We start from the raw sequence: 21,289 nt of genomic DNA on the forward strand, positions 1-21,289 counted from the left end.
TCGTTAAACGTGCGCCTTCGGCTCAGGTCATTGTTCCAGGGTCCTGGGATCGAGCCCCGCATTGGGCTCCCTGCTGGGCGGGAAGCCTGCCTCTCCCTCTCCCACTCTCCCGCTTGTGTTCCCTCTCTCGTTGTGTTTCTCTCTGTCAAATAAATAAATAAAATCTTAAAAAAAAAAGAGCAAGTACTGTATCTTCTTCTTTTTGAAGACAAAATGAAAACATACGTTAAAATTACATTTTTCTTATCTACTCCAGAAATACTTATTTTCTGGGACTATTTATGACTTTGATAATTATCTCAATATAATATCACATGTAGAATTCTTACTACTTAATTTTATCCATATGAACAGATTATTTTTCTATTTCCTTGTATGGGAATTGCATGCAAGTTGAAATTCTATACCAATAAAACATTTTTAATGGAGGCTGATAATTCCTAGCAGAATTTGCCTCAAGTAAAGTTTTGATTTTTAATAACTTCTTATTAAACTGATTAGAAGAATTTGAGGAATGATTTCCTTAAAGCATTTATTTCTAAGGTCATTTTTAAATTACATTATCATTTCCAAGTTGTGGTCAGCCTGCATTATTTTCAGAAAAGAGGCAATTTGGGAACAGAATCTGTAGTACCAGACAATTCTTATCATAACTTTGTTAGTGACAGAAAACATAACAAAATTAAACATAACTAACCAACAATTTTCAAATATTGTTCATAGTATATTTGACTTTAGAAAACAAAATAGATAACTGTAGATCTCTGTAATCCCTTGAAGAATTATAATTTTAGAACATTGTTAAGGAAGCCCTCTGATTTTAAGTAAATCATCTAGTAGAGTGCTTCACAGACTTAGCCTGCATCAAAATCATCTCAAAGGCTTCTTAAAATGTTGATTCCTGTTCCCTAACCCCGGAAATTCTGATCCAGTGTCTTCAGGATAGGGTCCAGCTTTGCCTTTGTGACAGGCCTCCAGGTGATTCTAATTTTGCTGTTTCATGGCCCACACTTCACACAGCATTGCTTTAGTCCACATTTAAGATTATTGCAATATCATGGTGAAATTAAGCAAAACCAAAACAATTAATCAAAATCAAAACTTCAATACTTCTTGTTTTGTATTCATTTATTTGTTTGTTTACTTTCTAAGCTGAACGCCTACCTGGAAAACAGAAAACAGACAAACAAAAAAGAACCCCAAAGTATTTAATTTGTGTCTTCTCTGAATAGTAAAAGACAAGCTCCACACATGTCTATGATGAAGAGTACATCCAATCAGCCTCTAGACATAAAATGATCCAACCCATGTGATTTACCTTTTAATCTTCATCCTTTCTGGCCATCCTTTTCTCATTAGATCTAAAACACACTAATAGTGTTTACTAAAATTAGAAGCTTTAATAGAAAAATAGCAAAGACAGGCCATGAGAACCAGCAATCTTAGAATTGTAATTTACATTCCAGTGGGAGCCATCTATGAAAAGACTTATTTTAATTTAATCCTCAGTTAGGGGTACTGTTTTAAGAGCAAAAATAAAACCCTGAAATCAGCTCTCTATAAGCAATGCAGATTTTTAATATAGGTAGATTATAAGGTAATAACATTTTATAAATTTCCCAAAACTTATGATTCCACACAGGTTTAATTGCCATAAGCTATTAGTTGAGAACATTTTCCTGAGAAATATATATTGAACAAAAATGTGAATGGAAACAACTGTTTCAAATACCTTAAACTATGGAACTTCATGTTAAACGTTTTTTCTCATATGAAAATAAAAAAATAATATGTTCTAGGTTTAGAATTTCTCAAATTGCTCATTTAAAAAAAAAAAAGTATCAGTAGAGGGGCACCTGGGTGGCTCAGTCGTTAAGCGTCTGCCTTCGGCTCAGGTCATGATTTCAGTGTCCTGGGATGGAGCCCCGCATCAGGCTCCCTGCTCGGCAGGAAGCCTGCTTCTCCCTCTTCCATTTCCCCCTGCTTGTGTTCCCTCTCTCGCTGTGTCTCTCTCTGTCAAATAAGTAAATAAAATCTTAAAAAAAATAAAAATAAAAAAGTATCAGTAGGAATAAACAATCATAGAAACAAACAAAAAACTTATCCAAATTTCCTTTTTGTATGTTTTTTAGGAGACCTAGTTAACATGTACAGCATACTAAAATTAAAAACACACTGAAGTATAGTAGGTGTGCTACTTATTCTCCATCTACCCTTACCCCAGATCTGTTCTTCTTTTCTAGGTTGCTCTCAGTCCAGGAGGCTGGCCCCTGGGCACCCTACCTTCCAGATTCCCTTGATATCTAGCTTTAGTTGGATGTGGATAATGGTAGCATGGGCAGTTTAAGGAAAGAGACAGAAACTAAAGTATTTGTTCCCCACTCCCTCCATACTCTCATATTGTCCCTGGTAGTCATTGTATTCCTCTGTGGCAATAAATTCCACAAGCTGGTCCACTTATCCAACATTCCAGCATTCACTGAATACCGGTAACTATTTCCTCCCTTCCCCCCCCCCCCCCCCCCAAGGCCACCGAGTTGGTAACTGTGTCCTTCTGTAGCTATTCTCTGGGTATCTCACTGTTTTTTGATCTTTTAACTCAGGATTTTCTATATTGACATAATGGACATTTTCAACTGGATAGTTGTGTGTGTGTGTGTGTGTGTGTGTGTGTGCGCACAGAGCTATCTTATGCATTGTAGGATGTTTAGCAACATTTTTGGCCTCTACCCACTAGAAGCAAATAGCACCCCTCCTCAGTAAGGATAATCAAAAATGCCTCCAGACTGTCAAATGTCACTTGAAAGATAAAATCCACCTTTCTTCCTCCTCCTCCCTACACACCCTCTAGTTGAGAACCATTGCTATAAACCATCTCATGGTTCTGTATTATTTTCCTTAAAGTCTATTCATTATAGCCATTGGAGTAGAATCTTAACTCATATAACAGAAAATGATTAACTAAGAAAATTGATGTATTGACAATGTCAGTAATGTTGAAAAGGTAAATCATGATTAAGTCTATGTGGTAAGATTATATCAGACTATGGAAAATCTTTAATCCTTTCAGATATACAGGAATAATTGTTAAAGGTGTTACAGTTACACCTATGGAATATACTTAATAAAACGATTGTTTAAATAATTTGTTAAATAATATATGGCATTACCAAAATGCAGATAACATAAAAAACAAAAATTATATTATATTAAATAATATAAAGTATTCTAATGAATTTTAAGAATAGTAAAGTAACCCAAAGCTAATAAAAAATATATATTTATTGGAATGATGTTAAGAAATCATTAATTACCTTAGTAAATTATTATAAAAAATAAACTCAGTGTTAAAAATCCAATGAACAAATATTTTTATTTATTTTTTTTAAAGATTTTATTTATTTATTTGAGATAGAGAATGAGATAGAGAGAGAGAGCATGAGGGGGAGAGGGTCAAAGGGAGAAGCAGACTCTCTGCTGAGCAGGGAGCCCAATGCGGGACTTGATCCCGGGACTCCAGGATCATGACCTGAGCTGAAGGCAGTCGCTTAACCAACTGAGCCACCCAGGTGCCCCCAATGAACACATATTTTTTAATATTATAAAATGGTTCTTATTAATGCTGTTTTAAGCATTATCAATTCTCTGCTTCCTGAGCATAAGATGGCATTTCTCTGCCTCGTTGAAGTTAGGTTTATCCACATGGCCCTGTTTACCCAATCAAATAGGTGCAGAAGCAATTTCTTTTCTTTTCCTTTTTGAAATTGATGCTCTGTAATTGGCTCTCATATTTAAAGACAATGGTAGAAAGAATTGGTCAATCTCACATATAGTGATAAATAACAGACATCATCAGTCATGAAGATTACTTAGTTCATCACTTCTAATAGAGTTTATCTTTTATGCCCATCTTGTAATTTTGAGTTATTAAAAACAAAGTTAACTTTCTGTTAATTCATCATTCATGATGAAGGTGGGGATGAAACACACTGCATATAATTATAAATATCTTAGATTTAATATCATATTAATTCACAGGGAAATATATTTAATCACTTAAATAAATGAAAAGCTAATATTTGTATCACATAATTCTTAGTACTCCAAGAAGACTAAACTACTTTGCAATTAATTCTTTCTAAAATTATAAAATAATCCTTCAATTATTAGCTCATCTACTCTCAACCCTTGAGAATTATGGAAACAATGTTTGCTAATAGTAGCAAATCGGAATTTTAACCTCATATCTTTTAAATCATCATCCAGTGATTTTTCTAATATACTTTCTTTTTCCCTTTCCTATGCCATTAATCTTTACCATACCTTTAATCTTTACCATGGTAAAGAAATGTAAACCACCACATAATGTGTTCTCTGGCTGGTAGAATTAATATAAGAAACAAACTTAATATTTAGAATATCTTCCATATGCAAATTTGTTTACTCTTCACAACTATACTATTGAGGTCTGTTGCTGTTGTTGTTTGTGTGATATTTAAAATATAGGTGGACAATTATTATATTTTCCAAATTACTATTTCAGTATGTGAGCAGATGCTGCTTGTAAAGCAGCTTTCCTTCACCTAAAAATTATTGCAGTAGCAAAACCAAATACCTGTCAGTCTCAAAACTTGGGAAGAATTTAGCAAGCAGAAGGACAGAGGGTTAGGTTGTCTTTTGACCATAGCTTTTCAAGATCAAGGACATTTATGTATAAAATATATGCCAATCCCTCTGGTCTAGTTTAATGATTCTTTGTTGCATTTGTATATTGTTGGGAGGTAAAATGGTAGCATGCTTCACAAGGATATTTACTATAGAATATAAAATACATGGAGTCAGAAGCTTATAGCTGTGGAACTTGCTTGGATAAATTGAGTTTATGTTGTTCAAAGCTACATCCCCAAAATATCGGCTACAGTTTAGCATATTGTAGCTATTCCACAAGTTTTGTGTTGTTGAAGACATAATGACATCCACATTTGGATAACAAAATGAGGATCTGAAAGGAAAATCAAAGGAAAGACTATTTAAAAAGTCAAAAAGCACATAAAGTTATTATAATTGTGAATTTAACTAAATAGTAACCTACATTTTTGTCTAATAAGCATTCTCTCTTAGTATTCCCATAAATATATGATAGCCTAAGAACTTAATGTACATTTAATAAGAGAAACTTGTGCAGGTCTATTTCAGATGCTACTGTATTGCAATACTAGTGTCACTGTATAAAATGTACATTGTAATAACAGTGATGCCAATTTCCATGCTTGCAGCAATCCAGTGGCCCAGTTGTGAACATAGCCAAGCTTTCTCACATTAGTGCTCAGAAAACTAGATTTCTAGAATATGATTGTGAAATCTTACTTCCTTATTTTTTATTTGTAGCGTGTGTGGGTGTGCGTGTGTGTGTGATTAGACTAGATGCTAGTCTCTCAATTTCAAAATGGATATTTGATTTATTGCTATTTAGCCTCTTCTGAGCCTTACTATATATTCTCTTCTGAGTTGTTTATATCATGTTCACAAATTTGAAAATTGGCTAATATTGGAGAAGAATCATGTTTATTTTTGAAAATTAATTATTCTGTTGCAGCTTTCACTACTGTTTATACCCCTTTACCTGCCCCCCATTGACTTCAGTCACAAACAAGTCTTTTAAAACACTCTGCTACATTATAGCAGAATAGCCTGGTAAGTAGCAGTACCAGAAACCATTAAACCTTATACAAATGATGCCAGTAAGGTATGCCACAGCAGCAGTGCTGCATTCAATTATAAATAATAACACAAGTACAAGTGCATGCCCTGGGCTTTCAGCTGATTAAATATCATAACTACACAGGCTCCAGTACAGAGGCACGAAAGAAAGATTCCCAGTTTTTACCTAGAAACTAAAACTCTATCACTTAAGTGTTAATTGGTGTTACATTGAGTAACAATGCTGTGAACTGAAAAGGCAAGACAAGGACTCCCTGCTGTAATGTTAAAATGGTATGCATCTATTATCAGCTCGCTAAATTACCAGTAGTGTGTACACTACCTCATCTAGTTGAAATAATGCAGGAGAACAGTAGGAGGTGAATGGGACCAACCTGCAAATTGATAAATAGATTCAGTTCATGGACATTTGAATTATCTCTCACTATCATGTATCCTACATTTTCTGACGATAAATGATTAAAAAGGAAGGCACCTAAATGAGATTTGATTATGTACTTGAGGTGTAATGTCATGTAGATGTGAGTTTTTGTAATTAAAATGCATATGTACTATTTTGTACTATGCACATAATATACACAAATAAAAGTAAACGTGATGATATCAGTGTTTATATTGAGTTGTAATGTCATAATCCTGGGGATTGTTCTGAGAAAAGCAAAGAAAAATCATAATTCTTGAAATATATATAGCTCCTCTGCACTATCACCAACTGTGTGAGGTAGATCACTGTCTCCAATTTACACAAGAGGAAAATGATGCTCAAAGAATTGTTGCTTAAGACAGGTATACAATAAGCCAAGATGACCACTTCTAATCCCCAGTTTTGATATCTTTATATTACATCATGATGTCATTTACAAATATGTCAAAACTGAATACAATGATAAAATGTTTATCCTTTTATTTCAAGTAATAATGCTTTGTTAAATACATACATGCTAATTATACAGAAGAATAAGATCCATAATCCCCCAGATATTCTGGGGATCCTTAATTCCAGGGATAATGTAGAAAACTAAAGCATTTTATTGTTTGAACTTTTGTACAATCTATCCTTTTGATTAAGAAAAAATACTGTCAGCAGTCATGAATATTTATACATATGGTTAGGAAAGATTATTGGCCATGATTGATAAAGTTTTAGCTGTGAACATATCTGGATTGACCCTTCGCCTAATGCTTTAAGAGCTTTACAGTATTTTATTTGTGGATATTGCAGTGTGTAGTGGAACAATTTGTACTGAATTATATTTCTTTAATTGAAAATAATAAGACTATGCTTAGATTTAGTAAATTCTACAGTTGTGCCAATATGGGAGCCACCAGCTTGGTGTGACTACTTAAACTTAATTAAAACTAAGTAAAACTTGGGGCACTTGGCTGGCACAGTTGGTTGAGCCTCCAACTTTTGGTTTTGGCTCACATCATCATCTTGGCATTGTGAGATAAAGCCCTGCGTTGGGCTTTGCACTCAGCATAGAGTCTGCTTGAGATTCTCTCTTCCTCTCCCTCTGCCCTTCCCCCCAACTCTCCCTCTCTCTCATTCTAAAATAAATACACCTTTAAAAATAATAAAATAAAATAGAACTAAGTAAAATTTTAAATTCAGTTCCTCTGTTGTGCTAGCCACATTTCACATGCTATCAAGGTACAAGTGGCTACCAAACTTAACATTTCAGTGTTGCAGAAATCTTATTTAACAATGCAATTTTAGAACATAAGGAGTTGCAGTATACATTTGAAAAAATTACAACTTTTCATGTCAATTGTACCAGAAACCCTGAATATATCATCATACTAATTTTAAACATATGATATTAACGACACAAATGTTAAGAATTAAGTGGCAAAAACAATAAAAAAACATGACACAAGATGTGTAAGAGGAATTTCTTTGACAGGTTACACCCGTAAGAATGCAGCTGAGGGATGAATCAGTGAATTCGAAGATAGTTCCATAGTTATTATTCAACCTGAAACATACAGAGGGAAAAAAAGGTAAAAATCATCTTCAATTATAATCATAACCATAATCATGTAGACAATATAGGACAATATTAAGCAGTCTAATATATACAGACATATCTTGTTTTATTGTTTTACTTTACTGTGCTTTGCAGATACTATTTTTTACAAACAGAAATATTTATGGCAACCCTGCATTGAGCAAGTCCATCAGCACCGTTTTCCAATAGCATTTGCCCAGTTTGTGTCTCTGTGTTGCATTTTGGTAATTTTTGCAATGTTTCAAAAAACTTCTTCAGTTTATATTATATCGTAATATATTTGTTATGGTGATCTGTGATCAGTAATTTTTGATGTTACTATTATAACTGTTTTGGTATGCCATGAATCACATCCATCTAAGACAGGCAAACTTAATTGATAAATGTGTGTGTTCCAACTGCTCCATCAAGTGGCTGCTCCCTACTCTCTCTCTCTCAGGCCTCCCTATTCTCTGAGACACAAGGATATTGAAATTAGGCCAATTAATAACCCTATGTCAGCCTCTAAGTGTTCAAGTGAAAGGAAGAGTTCACATATTTCTCTTTGACTCAAAGTTAGAAATGATTAAGCTTAACAAGGAAGGCATATCAAAAGCCAAGGTAGACCAAAAACTACATCTCTTGCACCAAACAGTCAAGTTGTGGTTGCAAAGGGAATGTTCTTTTTTTTGTTTTGTTTTGTTTTCAGATTTATTTATTTATTTGAGAGAGAGAGAGAGAGAGAGCACATGAGAGGGGGGAGGGTCAGAGGGAGAAGCAGACTCCCTGCTGAGCAGGGAGCCCGATGCGGGACTCTATCCTGGAACTCCAGGATCATGACCTGAGCGGAAGGCAGTAGCTTAACCAACTGAGCCACCCAGGCGCCTGCAAAGGGAATGTTCTTGAAAGGAGACTAAAAGTGCTACTCCACTGAACATACAAATGATAAGAAAGCAAACAGTCTTATTGCTGATATTGAGAAAGTTTTTGTGGCCTGCATAGAAATCAAATCAGCCACAATATTTCCTTAAATCAAAGCCTAATACAAAGGAAGGCCCTAACTCTTCAATTCTGTGAAGGCTGAGCGAGGTGAAGAAGTTGCAGAAGTAATCTTTAAAGCTAGCAGAGGTTGGTTCTTGAGGTTTAAGAAGCCATCTTAAAAATGCAAGGTGAAATTGCAAGTGCTGATATAGAAGCTGCAAGTTATCCAGAAAAGCTAGCTCAGATAATTAAAGAAGATGGCTACACTAAACAATAGATTTTCAGTAGAGACATAGCAGTCTTCTACTGGAAGAAGATGCTGTCTATTACTTTCTTAGCTGGAGAGAAGTCACTGCCTGGCTTCAAAGCTTCAAAGGACCAGATGACACTCATGTTAGGAGTTAATGCAACTAGTGACTTTAAGTTGAAGTCAATGTTCATTTACTATTCTGAAAATCCTAGAGCCCTTAAGAATTATGCTAAATCTACTCTGCCTAGGCTCTATATGGAACAACAAAATCTGGATAACAGCACATCTGTTTACAACATGGTTTACTGAATAGGTTAAGCCCATTATTCAAACCTACTGCTTAGAAAAAAGATTCCTTTCAAAATGCTACTGCTTATTGACAATGCATTTGGTCACCCAAGAGCTCTGAAAGAGATGTGCAATGAGATTAATGTTGTTTTCATGCCTGGTAACACAAATCTATTCTGCAGCCCATGGATCAAGGGGTAATTTCGATTTTCAAGTCTTATTATTCAAGAAACACATTTCGTAAGGCCCCAACTGCCATAGACAGTGATTCCTCTGATTGATCTGGACAATGTAAATCGAAAACCTTCTGGAATGGATTCACCATTCTAGATGCCATTAAGAACATTTGTGATTCATTAACAGGAGTCTTGGAGAAGTTGATTCCAAACTTGCTGAATGACTTTGAGGGATTGAAGACTTCAGTGGAGGAAGTAACTACAAATAGGGTGGAAACAGCAGGAGAACTGGAAGTAGAAGTGGAGCCTGGAGATGTGACTGAATTGCTGCAATCTCATGATCAAATTTTAACAGATAAGCTGCTTCTTATAGATGAGCAAAGAAAGTGGTTCCTTTCTCTTCTCTTCTTTTCCTTTTTTTTTTTTTTCTTCCAGAGAAAGTGGTTTCTTGAGATGGGACCTACTCCTGGTGAAGATGCTGTGAAGATTGTTGAACTGTATTATACATTACATAAGTTTTCTTGATAAATCAATATCAGGGTTTGACAGGATTGACTCCAATTTTGAAAGACATTCTACTGTGGGTAAAATGCTATCAAACAGCATCACATGCTACAGAAATTATTTGTGAAAGGAAGAGTCAATCAATGTGACAAACTTCATTGTTGTCTTATTTTGAGAAATTGCCACAGCCACTGCATCTTTCAGCAATCATCACCCTGATTGGTCAATACCCATCGACACTGAGGCGACACCCTCCACCAGGAAAAAGATTATGACTTGCTGAAAGCTCAGACAATGATTAGCCTATTTTAGCAATAAGGTATCTTTAATTAATGTATGTACATTTTTGTTTTAGATATACTATTGTACACTTAATAGACAACAGTATAGTTAAACGTAACTTTTATATGTGCTGAGAAACCAAAAACTCGCTTTACTCACTTTATTATGAAAACTGCCTTATTGTGATGGTTTTGATCCAAATGCACAATATTTCTGAGGTATGCCAGTATGTAATTGGAACCCTAGAAAGAGAAGAGAAGAGAATGATTCAGGGGAAATATTTGAAGAAATGGCTGAGAATTTTCCAAAAAAATAATAAAAGATGATAACCCAAATTTCAGGTAGTTCAGATAATTAAATGAGGCAAATAGACAAGTGAATGCACAAATAGAGCAAGACATAATTTTGTGAGAAAGAACCCCAGAAATCTAAAAGGAACCTCCTTAAGTGTTCAGAAGATACAGATCATACATACATGTGATGAAACTACCCAAGGCTAGAGAAATAACCATTTGAAGAATCAGAGACAATAGAGCCTGAACTTGCAAAGGGTTGGGAGTAGGACCTGTTCCACACCAGGCAAATGGGGAAAATCTCATATTCCATGGGGTAATGAGTGAAGTACCCAAAGGTCTTACCTTAATAGTAGGGAATATTTAAAGTAAATACTACTTGAATCCTAATGAACCTGAAAAGCAAGACATGAAAAGACTAAAATACTTCCAAGTAAATTAACTGCATTAGAGAATACAGAAATAGTCAGCATTCAAAAGTATAAAATTCACAATATATTCCAACCAATCAAAAATTACCAGGCAGAGTCGCCTGGGTGGCTCAGTTGGTGAAGCGACTAACTTAGGCTCAGGTCATGATCCTGGAGTCCTGGGATCGAGTCCCACATCAGGCTCCCTGCTCAGCAGGGAGTCTGCTTCTCCCTCTGACCCTCTTCCCTCTCGTGCTCTCTATCTCTCATTCTCTCTCTCTCAAATAAATAAATAAAAATCTTTAAAAAAAATTAACAGGCATGCAAAGAAGTGGGTAAAAAATACCGATGAGGGGCAAGATGGCTGCTGAGAAACAAGCTCCCGGTGGCGGCGCCGGCAGCAGCGGGGGCAGCAGTGGCGGTAGCGGCGGTGGATGCTGTGGCGGAGGAGAGGAAAATAAGAAAAACGAACTGCCTTCAGCTGGATCGAAGGCAAACAAAGAATTCGGGGATAGCCTGAGTTTGGAGATTCTTCAGATTATTAAGGAATCCCAGCAGCAGCATGGTTTACGGCATGGAGATTTTCAGAGGTATAGGGGCTACTGTTCCCGTAGACAAATACATCTTTGGAAAACACTCAACTTCAAGATGGGGAACAGACATAAATTTACAGGGAAAAAAATAACTGAAGATCTTCTGACTGATAACAGGTATTTGCTTCTGGTTCTGATGGATGCTGAACGAGCCTGGAGCTATGCCATGCAGCTGAAACAGGAAGCCAACACTGAACCCCGAAAACGGTTCCACTTGTCTCGCCTGCACAAAGCTGTGAAACATGCAGAGGAATTGGAACGCTTGTGTGAGAGCAATCCCGTGGATGCCAAGACCAAGTTAGAGGCTCAGGCTTACATGGCTTACCTCTCAGGAATACTGCGTTTTGAACATCAAGAATGGAAAGCTGCGATTGAGGCTTTTAATAAATGCAAAACTATCTACGAGAAACTGGCCAGCGCCTTCACGGAGGAGCAGGCTGTGCTGTACAACCAGCGTGTGGGAGAGATCTCACCCACCATCCGCTACTGTGCATATAACACTGGGGACCAGTCCGCTATCAGTGAGCTCATGCAGATGAGATTGAGGTCCAGGGGCACTGAGGGTCTTCTGGCTAAAAAATCGGAGGCATTGATTACTCAGACTCGGCCCAAACAGGCAGCCACCATGAGCGAAGTGGAATGGAGAGGGAGAACCGTTCCAGTGAAGAGCGACAAAGTGAGGATCTTTTTACTGGGATTGGCTGATAACGAAGCAGCCATTGCCCAGGCTGAAAGTGAAGAAACCGAGGAGCGTCTGTTTGAATCCATGCTCAGTGAGTGTCGGGACGCCATCCAGGCCGTTCGGGAAGAGCTCAAGCCCGATCAGAAACAGAGAGATTATACCCTTGAAGGGGAGTCGGGGAAGGTATCTAATCTTCAATACCTGCACAGCTACCTGACTTATGTTAAGTTGTCAACGGCCGTCAGGCGGAACGAGAACATGGCCAAGGGGCTGAAGGCACTACAGCAGCAGTCGGAAGATGACAGCAAGCGCTCCCCGCGGCCCCAGGACCTCGTCCGGCTCTATGACATCATTCTGCAGAATCTGGTGGAATTGCTCCAGCTTCCTGGGTTAGAGGAGGACCGAGCCTTCCAGAAAGAGATAGGCCTCAAGACACTGGTGTTTAAGGCTTATAGGTGTTTTTTAATTGCTCAGTCCTATGTGTTGGTGAAGAAGTAGAGCGAAGCCCTTGTCCTGTATGACCGAGTCCTGAAGTACCCCAACGAAGTAAATTCTGATGCTGGGGCCTTCAGGAACAGCTTAAAGGACCTGCCCGACGTGCAAGAGCTCATCACGCAAGTGAGGTCAGAAAAATGTTCTCTGCAGGCGCCAGCCATCCTTGATGCAAGTGACTCCCACCAAACGGAGACTTCCTCCCAAGTCAAGGACAACAAACCTCTGGTCGAACGGTTTGAGACATTCTGCCTGGACCCTTCCCTCGTCACCAAGCAAGCCAACCTGGTGCACTTCCCGCTGGGATTTCAGCCCATCCCTTGAAAGACTTTGTTCTTTGACCTGGCCCTCAACCATGTGGCTTTCCCACCTCTTGAGGACAAGTTGGAGCAGAAGACCAAGAGTGGCCTCACTGGATACATCAAGGGCATATTTGGATTCAGGAGCTAACCAGGCTCTTCTTGGGGGCAAGGGGAGATTCTCACTCTTCATCTGTATTGTGAGAAAACCCCAGCAAGTTCCATGATACTAAGTCCAGGTCTGCATTGGCCCAGGGCAGGAGCATAACGTCCTCAGCCCTGCGTCCCTCTGTCTTGTGTGTTTGCGCACTTGGCGGTTCTTAACCGGTGTGCTAGAAGGGGGACCCTGCCGTCTTCTGGTGGATGTGTGCAGGATCCCTCTGTCTACACCTCCTGGGGGAAGGGCCACTGCCATCTGGCCCCCTGGCCTGTGGGAGCCGCGCTCGGGTGTGTCCACACCAGGCATGGATGGGAGCTCGGAACTTTGTGTCGTGTCTCTTCAGTACCGTGGATTTGCAGCTGACTCCTCCTCGCCGTGAGCATCCAGAGTCCTGTGAAGAGTCTGTGACCCGGGACCACTGGCAGCGCCGCCCACAGCTATACTCAGCCTTATGCCCTGTCACCTCCAAGTGGGAGTTAAGTTTCAGAACAAGCAAAGAGCTCTATTTTTAGAAGAAATGTGTTACACTCAGAAATGATGAAAACAAATCTTATATTAAAAAGGCAAAGATGCTGGGAAAAAAAATACCCATGAATAGGAAAAATGATAAGTTAATCAAAACTACCCAGGACTGACACAGATGTTAGAAAAAAGGACATTAGAACAATATTCCATATTTTCAAAGATTTCTGTGAAAACAAAGAAATATGAAAATACCCAAATATAACTTCTAGAGATGATTACAGTATTTAGTATAAAACATGCATTAGTTAAAAACTGCAGGAGGAAATGATTAGAAAAGATGAAAACATAGTAGTTGACCCTTTCTTTAAGTTAACTATTTGTTGGCTGGTTGTTTGAGTTTTATGAAATTGGCCAAGTTTATCATAGTCGTCTTTTTTTTTTAAGATTTTTATTTATTTATTTGAGAGAGAGAGAGAGCACACACAGGAGGAGAACACACACAGGGGGAGTGGGAGAGGGAAAAGCAGGCTCCCTGCTGAACAGAGAGCCCAATGTGGAGTTTGATCCCAAGACCTTGAGATCATGACCTGAGCTGAAGGCATCCACTCAACCGACTGAACCACCCAGGTGCCCTAGTAATTGACATTTTTCAAAATTAAACATAGAAGCTATTAAATAACAGAAAGAACAAAAATAATGAAAAGAGAAACAATGAACTATGGGACAATGACAAGAGTCCTAATATATATGTAACTGAAATTCTCAAAGGAGGAAGGCCAGAAAAATATGTAAAGAAATAATGACTGAAAATTTTCCAATTATGAAGATACTCAAAACCCACAGATCCAAAATCTTCAATGAAATCCAAGTACAAAAATTCTCAAGAAAATGACACCAAACACATTGTAATCAAATCATTCAAAACCAGTGCTAAAGGAAAAATCTCAATAGCAGGAAGAGAAAAAAGACATTACACACATAGGAAAAAAAATAAGATTGACAGTAGATTACCCATTGAAAACAATTAAACAATAAAATAGTGTCTTTCAGTATAATAAAATGAAAAAAATGCTTTGCAGAATCCCATATCAAATGAAAATATCTGTCAAAGAAAGGCAGAATAAGTAATTCTTCAGATGTATAAAAATTGAAAGAACTTAGAAGCACACTAAAGGAATTGCTGAATAAAGTCCTTCAGGAAGAAATGGAATGATAGAAATTTGGATCTGTAGAAAGAGAAAAGCATATCAAAAAATTTAATATGCAGAAATGAACCTTGTTCCATTCGTTACGTGTGAAAATGAGCTTGGGATGGATCAGAGATTTAAGTAAAGAGTAAAATAATAAGGCCTTTAGAATGAATCATAGAAGAAAATATTCATGTCTAGGGATTTGATAAAGTGCCCTTGGATATGACACCAAAACAAAACAAACAAACCAACCTTGAACTTTATTTTTTTAAAGCTCTGAAAAAGGAACTGAGAGAATAATACTATAATAAAATATGTGAAAATATATCTAATAAAGAACTTTCGTGCACATGAGAAAACTTCTCACTACTCAAAGTAAGACATATCCAATGATGGGGAAGGTGAGGAAGGCAATGGGGTAGGATTTCCAGTTTCAGTTCCAACATATAAGGATCTTGGAAGTAACCATTCCCATTCTTATAAAAGGAAAAATCCAGGGGTACCTGGGTGGCTCAGTCAGCTAAGCATCTGACTCCTGGTTTTGACTTAGTTCATGATCTTGCAGTTATGGGATCAAGCCCCACGTCAGGCTCTGTGCTCAGCGTGAAGTCTGCTTCAGATTCTTAATCTCTCTCTCTCTCACTCGATCCCTCTCAAATAAATAAATAAAATCTTTATTTAAAAAAAAGGAAAAATCTAGACAAACTGAAAATGAATGAATTTTCTTGGATGTTTCAGACAACTAATGGTGCAGGAAACCACCAACTAGAAATCTGTGAAGATAGGCACATCCTCAAAGTCATTGCTAAGAGCAGAGTGTGCTTTCCAGGAGCAGATGCCCCTGGAGCCATAAAATGATAAGAATACCTAACTGGTAATTTTGATGAATAGTTGGACATTCAGTCTGGAGAAGAATGAAAATGAAAAGCTCCTAGGTCCTTGTTTTTATAAAAGCTGTACGTTTTGTAGTCTTTACCTATTAAAGAGGGCATGTACTGAATGAAGCAGTGGGTGTTTTTTGCAAACAATGAATCATGGAACACTACATCAAAAACTAATGACGTAATGTATGGTGATTAACATAACATAATAAAGAAAATAAAAAAAAAGAACTCCACCATGTTCTCAAAATGAAGAGCTGAGGAAGATGTCTTCATGGCTCTAACAAGGTGAAGGGAAAACTAATTATTTTCCAGATATATTTCCAGAGACTTCTCCATGAGAAAAGTACTACTTTCCAAGGAAAAGGACTGTCTGAGGCTTGTCATAGTCAGGGGAAGATCATTTCCCCCACTTCAGTCCCCTCTAGCATTTCTTTCTCACCTTAGAGAAGGAGAGCAAACATAATTAACGGGGGCTCAGCGCTTAAAGGGAATGGATTCTGAAAGCTGCAGCCAGGGAACAGATGAAAGGGCGGGGGAAATCTATACTACTGGAGAAGCACTCGTAAAGATCACAGCCCAGATACATAGACCCACTAAAAGACTAAGATGTAATCTTAAGATTACAGAGCACTCTCCCTCCTCCACACCTTAAACATCATGCCAGCAAGTGTTCCACTATCACAGTAGATTATAACTGAAAGACCTATAGGCACAGATTTTCTCTGAGAAGTACTTAGGGTAGATTAAAGTCAAGAGGGATGGCAAAAACAAGGATAGTATACTAAAGAAATTTGAATTTTCTGGCATATACTACAAAGATTAAACTACAACTATAACAAATATCAAACACAGGGCATGTGGGCATATCATATTCAAACTACAGACAACCAAAGATAAGAAAAATCTTGAAGATGTCAGAGGGAAGGAAGAAAACAATATACCTTAACCACAGATGAATAAGAATTATGATGAGTTTCTTATCAGAAACCAGGTGAGGGACACCTGGGTGGCTCATTCAGTTCAGTGTCCAACATTTGATTTCGGCTCAGGTCATGATCTCATGGGTTGTGAGATTGAGCCCCGCATCAGACTCCACATTGGACATAGAGTCTGCAAGAGATTCTCTCTCTCACTCTCCCTCTGCCCACCCTCCCCCCCACTTGTGTGCTCTCTTGTGCACACACTCAAGAAAGAAAGAAAGAAAGAAAGAAAGAAAGAAAGAAAGAAAGAAAGAAAGAAAGGAAGAAAGAAAGAAAAAGAAAAGAAAAACCAGGTGAGCAGGAATAGAGTAGAATGAAATATTTAAAGAGGTGAAAGAAGCCTGCTAACCTAGAATTCCATATCTAGCAACATTATACTTCAAAAATGAAGAGCAAAGATTTTCTCAAATTAATAAAAACTGAAATTATCACCAGTACACCTGCTCTTCAAGAAATGTTGAAAGAAATTCAGGCAAAAGGAAAATGATAGTGGTCATAAACTTGATTTTACATAAAGAAAATAAGAGAATTGTAGGGAAAAAATACATAAAGGTAAAATAAGGTATTTTATTTTTCTTATTTTTAATTGAACTAAGTGATAACTCTTTGAAGGAATAATAGTAAAAATATTGGGTTATCGTAGCACATGAATAAGTGAAATGAATAACAGCAATGACACAAATGATGTGAAAAATAAATTAGGGATCCACTCATAGGTACTTAAAATACATGTAATATTATATGGTTATGTCATGGTGGATTGAGAGTAGCTAAAAATGTATATTGGAAACTTTAGGAAAACCACTGAAATCACTTTTTAAATGTATGATTAAGAGGCTAAGAGAGGAGATAAAATGGAATAATATTAAATGCTCAGTTAAAGCCAGATGATGTAGAAAAAGCAAGATAAAAAAAGGAAACAAAGAACAAATGCAACCAATAGCAGTCAATTACAAATATGAGAGGTAGTAACAAAATTTTACAAGTAATTTTCTAAATGTGAATGGTCTACATATGCTAACTAAAAGAGAGATTGTTAAAGGTGATTAAAAATTATATATGTTGTCTATAAGGTATCTACTTTAAATATAAAGATTAGATTAAAAGATAAAAAACAAAGGATAGAAAATTATATACCATCTATACAAACAACAGGAAACTATATTAATTTTAAATAAAGCAAACTTCTGAACAAGGAAAATCATCTGAGATAAGGAGGGACATTACATAAAGATAAAGTGATAAATTCTCCATGATGGTATAACAATCCATGATGTAGATGCACTTACTACAGAGGATCAAATATATTAGGCAAAGACAGATGGATCTGAGAACAAATAAATGAATCTACTTTTATAGTTAGTAATCAACATCCTTTTGTAAATAATAGTTCAGGCATGTAGTAAATCAGCAAGGATATAAATAACATGAACAGCACTACAAATCAAGTTGATCTATTTGACATTTATAGAATACTCTGTCCAACAGAAGAACACACATTCTTTTAAAACTTACATAGAACATGCAACAAGATAGTCACATTCTGGTTCATAAAATGCAACTTAACAAATTCAAAAGAATACTAAACATGTAAAGTATACTCTCAGACCAGAGTGAAATTAAACTAGAAATGAATAACAGAAATATATCTGGAAACACCCAAATATTTGGATATTAAACAATACACTTCTAAATAACATGTGGGTCATATTAAAGTCTCAAGATAATTTAAGAAATATTTTGAACTAAATAAAAGTGGAATATATCTTTTGAAAACTTATGGAGTACAGTGAAAAGAGCATTTAGAGGGAAATTTATAGCGTTAAATGTATATATTTAAAAAAGGGAATGATGTAAATCTGTAACCTAAACTTTAATGTTTATAAACTAGAAGAGTAATTTAAGCCTAATTCAAGCAGAAGAAAAGATATAAAAATGAGGGTAGAAATCAATGAAATTTAAAACAGCCCAACAAGTTTTTTTAAAAAAAATCAATGAAACCAAAAGCTTGTTTCTTTAACAGAACAATAAAATTGATAAAACTTTGGACAGGTAACCAAAATAAAAAAGAAAACATAAATTACCAATATTATAAATGAAAGATAACTCTTTTCATCACTGCTGTCCAAATGAACATTTAAAGGATAATAATGAAGTCTACAAACAAATCTATGTCCACAAATTTGATAACATAGGTGAATTGACCAATTAACAGAAAGTCGTAAGCATGACTATCTACATGGAAAATATGAAAGAATCTATATAAATAGTGCTGGAACTAATAAAAAATATATCAAAGTATCAGGATATAAGTTCAATATGTAAAAGTCAGTTGCTTTCCTATATTTCCACACCAAATAATTGGAATTTGAAATTTAAAACAATGCCCTTTAGGATAATAACACCTCCTCCCCCCCCCACACACACAAAGAAATTCTTCGGTATAAATCTAACAAAATATGCACTAGATCTATGTGCAGATAATTACAAAACACTGATGAAAACAATAAAACAAGATATAAATAAATGCAGAAATATTTTGTGATCATGGGTTGGAAGACTCAATATGTTTAAGATTTTAATTCTTCCCAACTTGACCAATAGATTCAATGCAATGCCAAACAGAATCTCAGGAAGCTATTTACCCAGTTGATTTGGACATTTATGTCAGCACAGCAACCTGCACATAGATATATATATAACAGCTTTATTCACAAGTGCCAAAAACTAGAAGAAATCAACATGCCTTTCCATAGGTGAATGGATGCAAAACTGTGGCACATTCATATAATAAACACCATTCAGCAATAACTAGGAATATACTATAAAGCCATGTAAAGGCATGTATGAATTTTAAGTGCTTATTGAAAAGTGGAAAAAGCCAGTTGGAAAGTTGCATTCCATTTTTCTGGAATGGCAAACTTACTGAGATTGAACAGGTCAATGTTTGACATGGATTCAGGGAGGGTTGGAAGAGTTGAATAGTTGATTCACAGGGAATATTTTTCGTTAAATCAAGCTTTTCTTTATGATACTATAATGGTAAATACATGAAACTTTTGTCAAAACCCATAAAATTCATTCTATGAGGCCAGCTTTACCCTGATACCAAAACCAGAGAAAGACTACTAAAAAAGAGAACTAGTAGCCAATATCCCTGGTGAATTTGGATGCAAAAATTCTCAGCAAAATACTAGCAAACTAAATTCAACAGTACATTTAAAAAAATCATTCACCACAATCAAGTGGAGTTTATTCCTGGGTTACAAAGGTGGTTCAATATTTGCAAATCAATCAACATGATATACCATATTAATAAAATAGAAGATAAGAACCATATGATCATTCCAATAGATGCAGAAAAATGTTTTGACAAAGTACAACACCCATTCATAATAAAAACCCTCAACAATGTTGGGAATATACCTCAACATCCTAAAGGTCATATATGAAAAACCCACAGCTTATATCATCCTCAATGGAGAAAAATGGAGAGCTTTTCCTCTGTGTTCAGGAACAAAACAGGGATGTCCACATTCACCACTGTTATTTAACATAGTACTGGAAGTCCTAGCCACAGCAGTCAGACAACAAGAAGAAATAAAGGCACCCAAATCAATAAGAAGTCAAACTTTTACTATTTGTGGATGACAGGATACTCTATAAAGAAAACCTGAAAGACTCCACAAAAAAATTGCTAGAACTGATACACAAATTCAGTAAAGTCACAGGATACAAAATCAACATACAGAAATCTGTGGCATTATGATACATCAATAAGGAAGCAACAGAAAGAGAAATTAAGGAATCAATCCCATTTACAATTGCACCAAAAACCATAAGATACCTAGGAATAAACCTAACCAAAGAGGTGAAAGACCTTTACTCTTTTTACCTTTAAACTATAAAACACTTAGGAAATAAATAGAAGATGACACAAAGAAATGGAAAAACATTCCATGCTCATGTGTTGGAAGAAAAAATATTGTTAAAAATGTCTATACTACCCAAAGCAATCTACACACTTAATGCAATCCCTATCAAAATACCACCAGCATTTTTCCCAGAACTAAAACAAACCATCCTATAGTTTGTATAGAACTACAAAAGACCCAGAATAGCCAGAACAACCTTGAAAAAGAAAACCAAAGGTAGAGGCATCACAATTCTGAACTTCAAGTTATATTACAAAGCTGTAGTGACCAAAACAGTACAGTAGAGGCACAAAAATAGACACATAAATCAATAGAACAGAACAGAAAACCCAGGAATGAACCCACAACTATATGGTCAATTAATCTTCGACAAAGCAGGAGAGAGATCCAATGGGAAAAAGACAGTCTCTTCAACAAATGGTGTTGGGAAAACTGGACGGCAACAAGCAAAATGATGAAACTGGACCACTTCCTTACACCATACACAAAAATAAATTCAAAATGGATTGAAGACCTAAATGTGAGACATGAAACCATCAAAATCCTAGAGGAGAACACAGGCAGTAACCTCCTTGACATTGGCCATAGCAACTTCTTTCTACATGTCTCTGGAGGCAAGGGAAACAAAAGCAAAAATAAACTATTGGGACTTCATCAAAATAAAAATCCACATCCTCTTTCCTGTTATAATTTCAAGAAAGTCATATAACAAGAAA

General features: G+C 36.3%; 1 pseudogene; it reads left to right on the forward strand.

Moving 5' to 3' along the window:
- The first annotated feature begins 11,251 nt into the window (after positions 1-11,251).
- LOC112816339 (signal recognition particle subunit SRP68 pseudogene) lies at positions 11,252-13,257 on the forward strand (annotated as a pseudogene).
- Positions 13,258-21,289: the final 8,032 nt, after the last annotated feature.

Source organism: Callorhinus ursinus, unplaced genomic scaffold (assembly GCF_003265705.2).
Source record: "Callorhinus ursinus isolate GAN/ISIS: 27379988/994484 unplaced genomic scaffold, GSC_fseal_2.0 scaffold6, whole genome shotgun sequence".
NCBI lineage: Eukaryota > Metazoa > Chordata > Mammalia > Carnivora > Otariidae > Callorhinus > Callorhinus ursinus.